The 14,512-nt window shown below is 45.9% G+C and overlaps 1 pseudogene; it reads left to right on the forward strand.

Annotated features, from left to right (window-relative positions):
• LOC140724919 (uncharacterized) overlaps positions 1-14,512 on the forward strand; it is a 47,222-nt pseudogene that overhangs the window by 25,806 nt on the left and 6,904 nt on the right.

Consider the following 14,512-nt stretch of genomic DNA (forward strand, 5'->3'; position numbering starts at 1 on the left):
ATGGGTATACTTAAGGTTGGAGTTGATGGATTATTGATTAGTTAGGACATGAAGTGACTGGGAGAAGTCGGGAGATTGGGGCTGAGAGAGAAAATGGATCCGCCATGATGAACTAGTGGAGCAGACTCAATGGTTAATTCTGCTCCTAAATCTTATATTTCAGATGAGAAGATTTTAGACTCTATGCTGAGCTCTGACACGACACTGTTTCTGCGAGGTTCAACCCAACATGCGGAAAGAAGTCATCACCCTGCTGGGCATGGTGCAGCATCTGGACTGAATGTCTAAGTCTGTGTCCCCCACCATCACTCCACCGTGACTGACGGTGGTGAACTCATCGATGGTGATGCCAATGACAATAACAAAGAGGGCAGAAGTCTTTCTCATTAGAGTGCGGCATATTTGTGATGTGAGAGCTACACGTCACTTGTCCAGGACACAGGCGTTTGATATCATTTGTACCCCGAGATAATTGTACAAAGCATTTCCCACGTGTAGAACGTTTCAGAAAACAAGGAGGTTGTACAAAGTTGACTTTCGTAAGAATTAAGTTTGATGGAAGGGTTTTGTTCTTTCTTTCTCTACAGCTCTAATTAACATGTTCGTTGCTTGCAAAACAGACACTTCATCCGAGATTAAGTGGAGTCTATGTTTTCTACCGAGTTGCCAATTCTCGTAATGAGATAGCTGAAGCTCGGCAATGTCTGAGAGATCCATTCACTCCCATTTCCCTCCGCTACTGCTGGAAAACACGCCCGATGGACTGGCAGGGAAACCGCTGGTTCTGTCAGTCACGACTGCCTCTCTAAAAATTCCCCAGGAACGGGAGATCGTCTATTGCCCACATTCGCTGATCTACAAAGATTTCCCCATTGCCTGGGTACAGATAGTAAATCTGAGAGAGGGCTTTAGGACCGGGACTCTCCCGGGGTGCGGAGGAACGGTGCATCCGGACACCGCAAATTATTATCCATCAGTTGTGGTTCACCAGTGCGGGGAAAATCCCCGCCCAGAAATCCGCTCCTACCTGCTTCCGATCCTTCAGAATCACAAACCTGAAGAAGGGTCTCGGCCCAAAACGCCGACTGTTCATTCTTTTCCGTAGATTCTGCCTGAGGTGCTAAGTTCCTCTAGCAATTTGTGTGAGTTGCCGAACCTATCGAGTCGTTTCGTCGACTGAGGGCATGGATTCAGGGGCTCAATATCTAATCTATACGCATACGCATTTGTTTACCTGAATCGTGGAGGATTCTGGGTAAGCATGAAGCCTTAACCGTTTCTGCAAGTTCAGTGTAGCAAGTACAACGCCATGTACCTCAAGAGCAGTCAATGTTTTTATGTAGAAAACGCAATGCCTACCTTAACGCAGCTAATTCCCACAAACAATACACTCAATACAAATGGGTATACCGTTTCTCAACTGTCAAAATCCAACCCACTTACAAATGCAGATATTAAACACAAGATAACCTGCAGATTCTGAAAATAAACTCGATCATCACACACAAAGTGCTGCAGAAACTCAGCAGCTCAGACAGCATTTAACCAGAGGAATAAACAGCGTTGTCATAATCAGGACTCTCAGGCTAAAAGGTTGACTATTTATTCCTCTGCATAAATGCTCCCTACCGGCTGAGTTCCTCCGGTATTTTACAGAAGTAAACTTTTTTTTTCAGCAATCAGTTTCCTAATGCAGCCGATATTTCATTTGTGGCCACATCATCGTGATCTGATTCCTTGCTCTTCCCCATGCCTAGTGCCTCAAAGCCCTGATCTGTGCTGGCTCTTCTTTCGATTCTGACCCATCGAAGATTTACCCACCATTCTGCTGTCATAGTTTGAAGGAGTTTTTATATTGCCACAACCCAGATAACACACAGCCCTTTGAAATCAGTGAGAAGTGCAGGGAAAGAACAATCACACAAGACCTTCGTCTTTAACCCAGAGCGCTATGGAATGAGGGATATTTGGGACAAAACCCCAGACAATACTTCGTCCTCTGCAGCTTGCAGAAATCTTTCGAGGAAATTCAAAGTAACCCGCTTCACCCACAGAGCAGAAATCCTTTACAGTCGGTCATCACGGGGAGAGGGAGAGTGAACAGCAGGGATTTGGAAGTGCCGATATAGAACAGAAACACGAACAGGGTCTGACTGGCCTCTTCACTGTACATCGGTCGTGTTGCAGAGACAATAAGCACCAGGCAAACAGGGTTTGAAATAGAACAGATCATAATATTCGTTGAACGGCATCCAATCAATGAGAGGGAGCAAAAAGGTTCAAAGGTTCATTTATTATCAAAGAATACAACTCTGAAATTCTTCTGCAGATAGGCACGAAACCAAGAAACAAATGAATGGCAGCACGAGCATTTTCCCAATTCCATCTTTTCCGCACAGGAAAGATCAACGGAGTAGGCACATCGACCCCCAAATCCCACTCCCCCTCACAAAGAAAACGAGAATGTTGGGGCAGGAGGCACAGAACATAAACAAACTATAAGAAAGTCCACAGTCCAGGATCCAAATCCATATCCGGAATGTCCACAATCCATAGTCTGTCCATATATATTTCCATATCCAGAATGTCCACAGTCCATAGTCTAAGTCCGTATCTGTTTCCGTATCCAGAATGCGGAGAAACCTGGGAAACATTTCCCAGGCACAGCGGCAGACCACACAGGTCACACACGACCGACCAGGAGGGAACATCAGTGACCACATCTCGGGAACTTTGTTTAGTGCCGTGACTCGGAAGAGAACAGAAGTGTTGAAGACTGCAGTAGTGTTTGGAGATTCCATATTCAGAGGAAAAGAAATGAGGTTCTGTGAACGCGGGAGAAATGCCCTAATGGAACATCGCAGGTGCCATATTCAGATATGTCTCTTGATCGGGATTACGGCATTCTGAAGGTGGAGGGTAAGTAGCCAGAAGTCTTGGTACATATCGGCATCACTTACATGGGTAGAAAACAGGAGGAGATTATGAAGAGACATTTTAGGTTGCTGGGTAGGAAGCTTAAAAGCAGGTGCTCCAGGTCAGTACTCTCCGGATTGCTGCCTGTGCCATGCATCAGGGAGGGTAAGAATGGGATGATTTGGCAGATGAATGTGTGGCTGAGGGACTGGTGCAGGGGCATTGGATCTGATTTCTAGTTCATTGGGATCTCTTCTGGGGAAAGAACAATCTGTTTGATATTGTTGCACCTTTGCAATCTGAGACTGAGTCAGGAAAAGATACTGCTGCTTTGGGAGACTTCCTGCTTAGTTCCTCTATCCGATAAGGTGACTCCATCTGAATTTAATGACCACAGATCCTTTGCCCTCACACTTACCGTGGACACTCTACACTCTGCCTACGAACATCATGAGGGACTATGTGCTGCCTTTATGGCAGTTATTTAGTTTTTTAGTAATTTGTTAGCATTTTTTAGTTAAAGTTAGGATTGTTTAAGTAAATTCATTTGGCTGTACTATATCGCGGCTGCGATGACGTCACATCCGGGTTCGCCGCGTCTTGTGGGAAAATACCGGTTTGGGATAAACGCAAGGGTGGGGGTCGCTCACATGTGGCGCCACAGCGCTAGTTAAGTTTCTCTCTACGCACCAAAAACACAGTGAAAGCAACGCTGTAAGTCATTAGATAATCGATATGTTGAGTTAAAATGTTAACGCCGATTCTGTTAAAAGTAACGACGGTCGATAAGGTTTATGTTTTCTTTAGTTAAAGAGTCGGGATAGTTTGTATTGAAGTGTATTTAAAGCAGTCAATGGAGCAGGTAGATTCTGACTGTATGCTGCACTTTGATGTAATGTAGTTATTGTAGTTTTACCTTTGCAAGTATTCACGATGTAAATGTGATATTTAGAAGGAAACAAACACTGTACCAATCTTGTAATGTTTTATCAACAGTTTTCACCATTCGTTAATGTGAAGAGTGAACAGTAAATGGTTAATCTTACTGCGACCTTGTTTTCATTGACTCCGGTTTATCTCAACGTTTAACTCGGCGTTACGTTACACCCGAGTGAGAACGTTACAGACTGGATGATACCATCATCTACCTGTTGCAGTGAGTGCACTCTAAAGGGGATGATGCCGGTGGCATTGTGAAAATCAAATTTTTTTTCATTGTTCGAGTATCTTCAATACAACTCATAGAAACATAGAAAAACTGTAGCACAATACAGTCCCTTCGGCCCACAGACCTGTGCCAAACATGTCCTTACTATAGAACTACCTAAGCTTACGAATAGCCCTCTAATTTTCTAAGGTCCATGCACCCATCCAGAAGACTATTAAAAGACCCTATCATTTCCACCTCCACCACCGCTGCCGGTAGCACATTCCAGGCACTCACCATTCTCTGAGTAAAAACTTACCCTGACATTGTCATGATCCGGTCCGTGAAATCCGTATGCCGGTTCACGGTCCAGTCCCTGATCCTTAATCCAGGTTTTCCGGGTTTCCCCAGTTTCTCTTGAGGCAGCTGATTCTTGTTCGGGCTGGCCTCATGAATAGCTGCAGGATTCAGACTCTGGCTGCTGGAATGTTCCTGTTCAAAACACTTGTCTGTATCCCCTCTCTTCACCTTCCTCCTCGAGCCTTGCCTCGCCTTACCTCTGCCTGGAGCCTTGTCTCGCCTTGCCTCTGCTTGGAACATTGCCTCTGCCTGGAGTCTTGCCTCGCCTCGCTTTGCCTCTGCCTGGAGCCTTGCATTGCCTCGCCTTACCTCTGCCTGGAGCCTTGCCTCGCCTCGCCTTGCCTCTGCCTGGAGCCTTGCCTCGCCTCGCCTTGCCTCTGCCTGGAGCCTTGCCTCGCCTTGCCTCTGCTTGGAGCATTGCCTCTGCCTGGAGCCTTGCCTCGCCTCGCTTTGCCTCTGCCTGGAGCCTTGCCTTGCCTCGCCTTACCTCTGCCTGGAGCCATGCCTTGCCTCGCCTTACCTCTGCCTGGAGCCTTGCCTCGCCTCGCTTTGCCTCTGCCTGGAGCCTTGCCTTGCCTCGCCTTACCTCTGCCTGGAGCCTTGCCTTGCCTCTGCCTGGAGCCTTGCCTCGCCTCGCCTTGCCTCTGCCTGGAGCCTTGCCTCGCCTTGCCTCTGCCTGGAGCTTTGCCTAGAATTGCCTGTGTCTGGAGCCTCGCCTTGCCTCTGCCTGGAGTTTTGCCTCGAATTGCCTGTGTCTGGAGCCTCGCCCTATTTGTAACTGTTTCTTTGTGTCCACGCCTCCGCTAGGTAGGTCCGGCCGTTTACCGCTACCTAGCGTTGGGAACTGTCTCGTCGTGTTCAGCGTTCTGTGTAATGAGTCCCGGCCCTACGTCCTATACTCAAGAAGTGGTCCCGGCTCGGTGTTCTATGTCCCTGTCTCTCCCTGTACCTCGCCAGCACATGAGTCCTGTCCAGGAGTCTCACGCCCAGTCCTATTCTTTCTCCCTCGACCAAGGCTCTGCGTTTCTGTCTCTTCTTCGATCAAGTCAAGGCTTTGGGGTCTCATCCAGTCCTAGCCACGTCCTAGCACCGTGTCCTGTCCAAGGCACGGATTTGTGTTCTCATCTTGTCATGTGCCTCGCCCAGACCAGAAGTACCTTGCCCAGCCTGGTGCTGGGGTTCCCTCGTCCTGTCCGTGAGTCCCTCGTCCAGTCCTGTGCCTCTCCTCGTCCTATAGCCACGTTTTGTCCTCGCCTGGTTCTGGAGTCCGAGCCCGAGTCAAGACACTGATTCTGGGTCCTTGTCCAGTCTTTGGCTCGGAGTCCAAGCCCAGGCTCCTAGTTCCCAGTTCCATGTCCTGGTTTCGCTATCCTTTTCAAGACCTAGCCCAGGTCCAGAATCCTAGTCTCGTCCGGGGCTTGTGTCATGTCCAGCGTCCTTTCTTACCCACTTTCCTTGATTCCTTCTCACGCCTACTCCTGTTCCTGGTAGTTCATTGTCTGTGTCTTGCTTTTGGGTCCGCTCCCAATACCCACTTATGACAGACATCTCCTTTGTACCTACTTCCAAGCACGTTAAAACCATGTTCTCTCTCTGCTAGCCATTTTAACCCTGGGGGAGAAAAAACCCTCTGACTATACACACGATCAATGCCTCTCATTATCCTCTATCAGGTCAACTCTCATCCTCCGTTGCTCCAAGTAGAAAAGGCCGAGTTCACTCAACCTGTTCTCATAAGGAATGCTCCACAATCCTGGCAACATCCTCGTAAATTTCCTCTGCACTATTTCTATGGTTTCCACGCCCACCCTGTAGTGGGGCGAATAGAATTGAGCACAGTAGGAGTCCAAGTGGGGTCTGATCAGGTTCCTATATCGCTGCAACATTACCTATCGGCTCTTAAACTCATTGCCACAATTGATGAAGGCCAATGCACTGTATGGCTTCTTAACCACAGGGTCAACCTGTGTAGCAGCTTTGAGTGTCCAATGGACTCGGACACCAAGTTCCCTCTGATCCGCCACACTGCCAGGGGTCTTGCCAATAATGCTATGTTCTTCCATCATATTTGACCTACCAAAATGAACTATCTGATATTTATCTGGGTTGAACTTCATCTGCCACTTCTCAGCCCAGTTTTGCATCCTATCAATGTTCCGCTGTAACCTTTGACAGCCCTCCATACTATTCACAACACTCGCAACCTTTGTGTCATCAGCAAATTCACTAACCCTTCCCTCCACTTCCTCATCCAGGTTATTTATCAAAATCACGAAGAGTAAGGGTCTCAGAACAGATCCCTCAGGCACACCACTGGTCACCGGCTTCCATGCAAGATATGACCCGTCTACAACCACTCTTCGCCTTCTGTGGGAAGCCAGTTCTGGATCCACGAAGCAATGTGCTCTTGGATACCATGCCTCCTTACCTCTCAAAACTGTTATGGGGTACCTTATCAAATGCCTTGCTAAAATACATATACACTACATCTACAGCTCCACCCTCATTAATGTGCTTAGTAACATCCTCAAAAAATCAATCAGAATCCACATCCTCAAAAAAAATCAATCCAGCCTCGTCTTCTGAGCAAAAAGCTGCAAAGAATGGGCGTAGACATATTCACTAACTCCAGGATTACTGCCTTCCTGATAGAGGGACTACCTGAGGTGGTGGTGAGTGGCACTGGGGCCTCACACTGTCCTGTCTCTGTTTCTGTTCACATTGTACACTTCAGACTTTCAGTGCATCTCTGAGTCTTGCCACTTTCAGAAGTTCTCTGATGACTGTGCGGTAGTTGGGTGCATCAGAGATGGACAGGAGTCGGAGTACAGAGGACCAGTGGACAGGTTTGTGCAATAGTGAGAGAGGAATCACCTGCTCCTGAATATGGCCAAAAACAAGGAAATGGTGATTGATTTTAGGAAGATGAGGACTGTGACAAGTCCTGTATATATTCTGGGAGAAGACGTTGAAATGGTCGAGGAGTACAAATACTTCGGTGTTCACCTCGAGAACAGACTTGACTGGAAGACCAACACCAAGGCTGTTTACAAGTAGCGCATGAGCAGACTCTATGTTTTTAAGAACGCCGAGATCCTTGAACATGTGAGGCAGGATGTCGCATATCTTTTGCCAGTATGTTGTAGTGAGTGCAGTCTCCTTTGCTGCTTTACGTTGGGGGAGCAGCATCAGTGCTGTGATGTAAAAAGACAACATAAACTCATCAAAAAGGCTGGAACCGTTGTTGGCCACAAACTGGAGCCTTTCGAGTTATTGATGGAGAGGCGGTCACTGAACAAACCGTTCTCCATTACGGACAACCTGTCACATCCACTCCATGACCTACTGCATAGGCAGTGGAGCCTTCAACCCCTTTTCGAACACACTCACTCAGCTCCGCTGTCAACAGGCTTGTTACAGAAATTCCTTTGGATCAAATACAATAAGCAGATACAACAGTTCATCTTTATGCGACAGGTGAACACACATCATAGTCCAATAGTCTCTGCAATATTATTTCATACATTATTATTAGATATTAGAAAATTATTATTGTGTATATTATTATTCTATATTTTATTATCAGTAAAGTCTGCACGCTGCTAAGTGTATTTTTCAATATTGCTGCCGTAACGAAAGTATTCCCCACTCGGGATCAAAAGTTTTTATTGTTGTTGTTGTTGTTGTTGTTGTTGTTGTTGTTGTTGTTGTTGTTGTTGTTGTTATTCTCCAGCCCTTTATCTCTCTCACCAATAACTTCCCAGCTCTTTACTTCACCCCGCAACTCTCCCGGTTTCACCTATCACCGAGGGTCTCGACCCGAAACGTTGACTGCTTCTTTTAACGGATACTGCCCGACCTGCTGAGTTCATCCAGCTTTTTTGTACGTCTTGATTTGACCACAACATCTGCAGTGTACTTTGTGTGCACCTATCACCTTACCTTCCTCCACATTCTTACTCCCTCACTTCCTTTCGAGTCCTGAAGAAGGGTCTCGGTCTGAAACGCTGACTGTTCACTGTTCTCCATAGATGCTGCCGGCCTCCCTGATTTTCCTCCAGCGTTTTCCGTGTGTTGCTTTGGATTTCCGCAAATGCAGATTTACTCCTGTTTGTTCACATACGCATGCGCAGAGGTCTGAGGCACGCCCAAATATCGCACATGCGCTCAGTAGACGAGAGGCTCACAAGGATCGGCCGTAGGTAGGAGGTGTGTCCGGGTGGGATTTAATCACTGGCGTCTCAAACGCGATTGAAGGGCTATTACCGTGTGATCTTGCCACACTGGTCCTTTCCCTCTCTCTCAGCCCAATGATCCGTACCCGGGTGCCGGGGAACTGTCAGCTGTTGAACGCTGGAGCCGCCGCTGTTTCTCTGGCGCATGCGCATTTGTGCCTGAGAGACAGGTTTCTCAATCGTAGTGCCTTCTGGGTTAAAAGGCAACCATGGGTGACAGTTCCAGCGTTGTCCCCGTATTGTCGGAAGAAATGCGACTAAATGTATCTCCCAAACACTGCCGAACTCCAGCTATGTAAATCCAAGGATTAGTAACTCGGAACAAAAATGTATTTCCCAATTAATCTCGGATGAAAAGTCTACCTTCTAGTTAGCAGTAAAAATGTCAATTAGTGCTGCATGGCAAACAAAAAGTCCTTCCGTTAGTTTTAGTTCTCTCTTGGTAAATAACGATATAAAACAGCTTTGTCTTCGATGACAAGTGACTTGTGGGTTCACATCACAAAATTGCCACTCTCCAATGAGAAAAACTATTACCCTAACCTTCATTTTCATTTTGGGGGGAGGGGATGGATATAATTAGAAAATCTCCAGGATCATACATGTAGTAATAAGTGCTCTTTGTATTGTTCTGAAACATGACCAGAACTTGCTAATAATACCAAAAGTCAGGACAAATTGAGCCAAGTCACAGGTTGATTGGAGACAGAAATAGCCCATTCTCATACAGACAGGAATACAGTAAGAGAATTTGATGGTCAGTCAGGATGCCTGATCCTTGCCTTGTTAGAACATGAGGAGTTCATATAGAAACATAGAAATCTACAGTACATTACACGCCCTTCGGTCCATAAAGTTGTGCCGACCATGCAACCTAACTGAGAAATTGCCTAGAATTTCCCTACCACATAGCCCTCTACTTTTCCTAGCTCCATGTATCTATCTGAGAGTCTCTTGAAATACCCTATTGTATCCACCTCTCCCACCTCCGCAGTGTATTCAACACACCCACCACTCTCTGTGTGAAAAACTTAACTCTGACAACCCCCTTGTACCTACTTCCAAGCACTTTAACGCTACTTCAGTCCCATTTCAGTCTTGGGGAAAAAGACTCTGGACCTCATCATCTTATTCACCTCTATCAGGTCACCTCTCGTCTACTGTCACTCCAAAGTTCACTCAACCGATTCTCATAAGGCATGTTCTCCAATCCAAGCAACATCCTCATAAATCTCTGCACTGTTTCTATTGTATCCTCATCCTTCCTATAGTGAGGTGACCAGAATTGAATTGAATACCAGAAGTACCAAAAGTGGAGACTAACTAATGCCTCATATATAGGTAACATTACCTCACTGCTATTGATTTCAGTCCCATGTTTAATGAAGGCTTTCTTAACAACACTGTTAACCTGCACAACAGCTTTGCATCTTCTATAGACACGAAACCCAAGATCTTGCTGATCCTCCACACTGCCACGAGTCCTAACATTAATATTGTGTTCTGCCTTCAAATTGGACCTACTGAAATGAACCACTGGGTTGAACTCCATCTGCCACCTCTCAGCCCAATTTTGCATCCTATCAATGTGGCGCAGTAAACTCTGACAACCATCCTGACTATGCACAACACCCCGATTTTTGTGTCATCAGCAAACTTCTACTTCCTCATTGAAGCCATTTGTAAAAATTAGAAAGGAGAGGGGTCCCAGAACAGATCCCTGTGGAACACTGTTGTTCACCATCCTCCATGAAGAATATGAACCATCTACAACCACCCTTTACCTTCTGTGGGCAAGCCAATACTGGATCCACAAAGCAAGGTCTCCTTGGATCCTTGCCTCATTACTTTCTGAATGAGCCTCACATGAGGAACCTTGTCAAAATCCTTACTGAAAGCCATGTACACTACAACCAATGTTCTAACTTCATAAGTGTGCTCTGTTACATCATCAAAGAATTCAATCAGGGTTGTAAAGCATTACCTGCCCTTGACAAAGCCATGCTGACTAGTCGTAATCAAATTATATTTCTCAAAATAATTTCCTAGGTTACCTCAACTCCCTTTCCTGAACAAGGGAACAATGTCTTCCAATCCTCTGGTTCTTCTCCCATCCTGAATGATAATACAAAAGTCATTGCCAGAGGCTCAGCCATCTCCCCGTCACTTCCTACAGCAGCCTGTGGTATATCTCAACTTGAGTTGAACTGGGTAACATTGTGATGCCAGGTATCACACTGAAAGGAGATCTTTTAGAAACATATAAAATTATGAAAGGGATAAATAAGATAGAGGTAGATAAGTTGTTTTTACTGGTAGATGAGACTAGAACTAGAGGACATTGCCTGAAGATTCGGGTGAAATTGGGATGGAGATGAGGAGGAACTGCTTTTCCCAAAGGGTGGTGAATCTGTGGATTTCTCTGCCTAATGAAAGAGTGGAGGCAATCTCAGTAAATATACTTAAGACAAGGTTGGATAGATTTTGGGGTAGTAGGGGAATTAAGGGTTATGGGGAAAAGGCAGGGAAGTTGAGATGAATCCATTGCCAGATCAACCATGATCTCATTAAATGATGGAGCAGGCTCGACAGGCCAGATGGCCTACTCCTGCTCCTATTTCTTATGTTCATAAGTTCTCACCACAGATTAAAATCTCTCCTGAAATATTGTCCTTCACCCGTTGATGTCTTTTGTAAATATTTTTACAGCTTCAAAATGGCAGAACACTTGTGTACAGGAATCCCAAACACAACAACATGTCAGTTTTTCTCTTTCTGTCTGAATGTTTAAGGAGTGACAAAATATTTTCCTCGCTACACCAACACGTCGATTTCCAATCCTTGTAGATGAAGAATTATCTCATTCCAACTGGAAATGTATTTTGAGACTGAAATGAAGTTTCCTGTTGTAATTCAGTGATATCCACTGGAACTGGAGTGCTGAGAACACTCCAGCATTTGTTCACTGGAGATCAGTTCTTCAACTGCATTGATTGTACAAGGGATTCAAACATCTGACTTTCTGAATTGCCACAGAATTGATTGCAGTGAGATATCATTCTCCTTCTCTCAGCGTGGGAAGGGATTCACTCACAGGCTAGCCACAGACACGCCAGTGAGTACACAGTGGGGAGAGGCCATTCACCCGCTCTGTGTGAGAGAGGGGAATTACTCAGTCATCCAGTCTGAAGATACATCAGGAAGTTCGCACCGTAGTGAAATGATCCCCCTGTTCTGACTGTGGGAAGCAATTCATTCTGTCAATGATGCTGAAGATATATCCGAATATTCACCAGCTCAGACTGTGGGTAGGCATTCACACACTCAACCACATCATAGTGACATCAGCAAGTTCACAGAGGGGAGAAGCCATTCACCTGCTCTGAATGTGGGAAAGGATTCACGCAATCATCTCAAATGAATGATGAACACCAGTGAGTTCACACTGAGAAGATGCCGTTTATCTGCTCAGACTGTGGGAAGGGATTCACTCACTTTTCAACACTACAGAGACACCAGCAAGTTCACACTGGGAGAGGCCATTCACCTGCTTCGACTATGGGAAGGGATTCTCTTGGTCATCTGATCTACAGATACACCAGTTAGTTCTCACCGGAGACAGAACATTCACATGCTCTGAATTTGGAAAGGGATTCATTTGGTCAAATCAGCTACTGAGTCACCAGTCAGTTCACACCAGGGAGAGGCCAGTCAGCTGCTCTGAATTTGGGAAAGGATTCAGTCGGTCATCCACCCTTTTAAAGGAATATGCAATTCACACTGGGGAGAGGCCGTTCACCTGTTCTGAATGTGGGAAGGGATTCAGTCAGTCAGCTCAAATGAAGAAACATCAGTTTGTTCACACTGGGGAGAACATTCAACTGCTCAGATTGTGATAAGGAATTTACATGGTCGTATAACTTGAAAGTCCATCAGCGAATTCACACTGGGGAGAAGCCGTACACCTGCTCAGTCTGTGGGAAGGAATTCACACGCTCAACTGACTTAAAAATACATCAACGAGTTCACACAGGGGAGAAACCATTCACCTGCTTAGATTGTGGGAAACAATTTGCACGGTCATCTGACTTGAAAGTGCATCAGCGACTTCACACTGGGGAGAGACCATTTACCTGCTCCGAATGTGGGAAGAGGTTCACTCGATCATCTCACCTACTGACACACCAGTTAGTTCACACTGCGGAGAAACCATTCACCTGCTCAGTCTGTGAGAAGGAATTCATTCGGTCATCTGACTTGAAAGTTCATCAGCGAGTTCACACTGGGGAGAGGCCGTTCACCTGTTCTGAATGTGGGAAGGTATTCACTCCGTCTTCTCAACTGAAGGAGCATCATCGAATTCACACTGAGGAGAAGCCTTTCAGATGCTCAGACTGTGGGAAGGAATTCAGTCAGTCATCTCAACTGAACAAACATCTGTGAGTTCACACTGGGGAGAGGCCTTTCACTCGGCATCCCTGTAAACCCTCCACCATCCACCCTGGCACATTCAGGTGATAGCTAACCCGAGAAAGACACTGACTGTGGCACGTGGCAGAGCTCACAAAACGGATTCACACGCGCTGACTTTTTATATAACCTGCAGTTATCTTGACAAAACCGCTTCCTAACTTCCTATCTTTACACCCCTCCCCCAACTAATCTCCATCCTGGAACATATCCTTGCAAGAGAGGGAATTTCTACAAACCCCCATTTACTTCCTCCCTCAGCTCCTTTCTGGATCACAAAGAGCCTTTCCAGGTGAAACAACATTTGACTTGTGAGCCTGTCAGGTTGAACTAATGTATCTGATACTTCCAGTGCAGACTCCTCTATGTCAGTGAGACCCCGTGTAGATTGGGAGTCCACTTTGTCAAGTATATTCACTCTGCCTGCAACAAACAGAATTTCCTGGTCACAAACAAGTGAAAATCTGCTGCTGCTGGAAATCCAAGCAACACACACAAAATCTTAGCAATAATTTCAAGATTCCTGGCCCTACGTTCACTATGAAAAGCCCACCAGGAAATCCACAGAGCTCTCTGTTTCCACCTGGACACCAGACCCAACGAGTTCCCCTCACCAGCACTCTCCTGCTCTTTGTTTCACTTGTCTCTACTTTCACTTTTATCTTGCAGTGAACTGGTGTTGGTCACGTTTGTGAATGATTTGGAGGAGAATGTAGGTTGAACAATTAGTGAGGGTCTGGATGACACTAAGCTGGTGTGTCGTGAAAGTGAGCATTGTCTGTGATTACAGTGGGATGGAGACCAGCTGGGAACGTGATCTAAAGAACGCGGACAAGCAAAAAGTGATTGATTTTGGGAAGTTAAACCAGGGCAGAACATACAGAGTGAATGACAGAGCCCAGGGAGAGTGACAGAACAGAGGGTCAGAGGGATACAAGTACGGAGTTCCCTGAAAGTGGTGACACACGTGGACAAGGTAGTGAAGAAGGTGTGGACAGGTTCTTGCGCTGTATAAATCTGTGACTCTCAGTGTAAATGGTCTTGTCATTGTCCAATTGTAAGCCAGTGAATTTACTTCACCTTCTCTTAGAGAGACAAGAGTGTTGGAAACCGTGCCATCTGGGTGAGCACAGGGAAATGCAGCATTTCACTTTACAAGCCGGCAGTGAAACTGTGAGTGACCAGTCCGCAATACAAACCCGAGACAGCAGATGGTACTGCAAAAGTGTAATGTGTACAGAAATTAATGCACACTACTAAGGAAGTCCATTAATTTGCAGAACATAATGTGGGAAAGAAAACACAGCAGAGTACAGCTGATGTTGACATACGAATAAAACCTCGGGAGTTGGAAAGATGACAAAAGTTTTCAATCTCAATATAT

This window comes from Hemitrygon akajei, chromosome 1, assembly GCF_048418815.1.
Source record: "Hemitrygon akajei chromosome 1, sHemAka1.3, whole genome shotgun sequence".
Lineage (NCBI taxonomy): Eukaryota > Metazoa > Chordata > Chondrichthyes > Myliobatiformes > Dasyatidae > Hemitrygon > Hemitrygon akajei.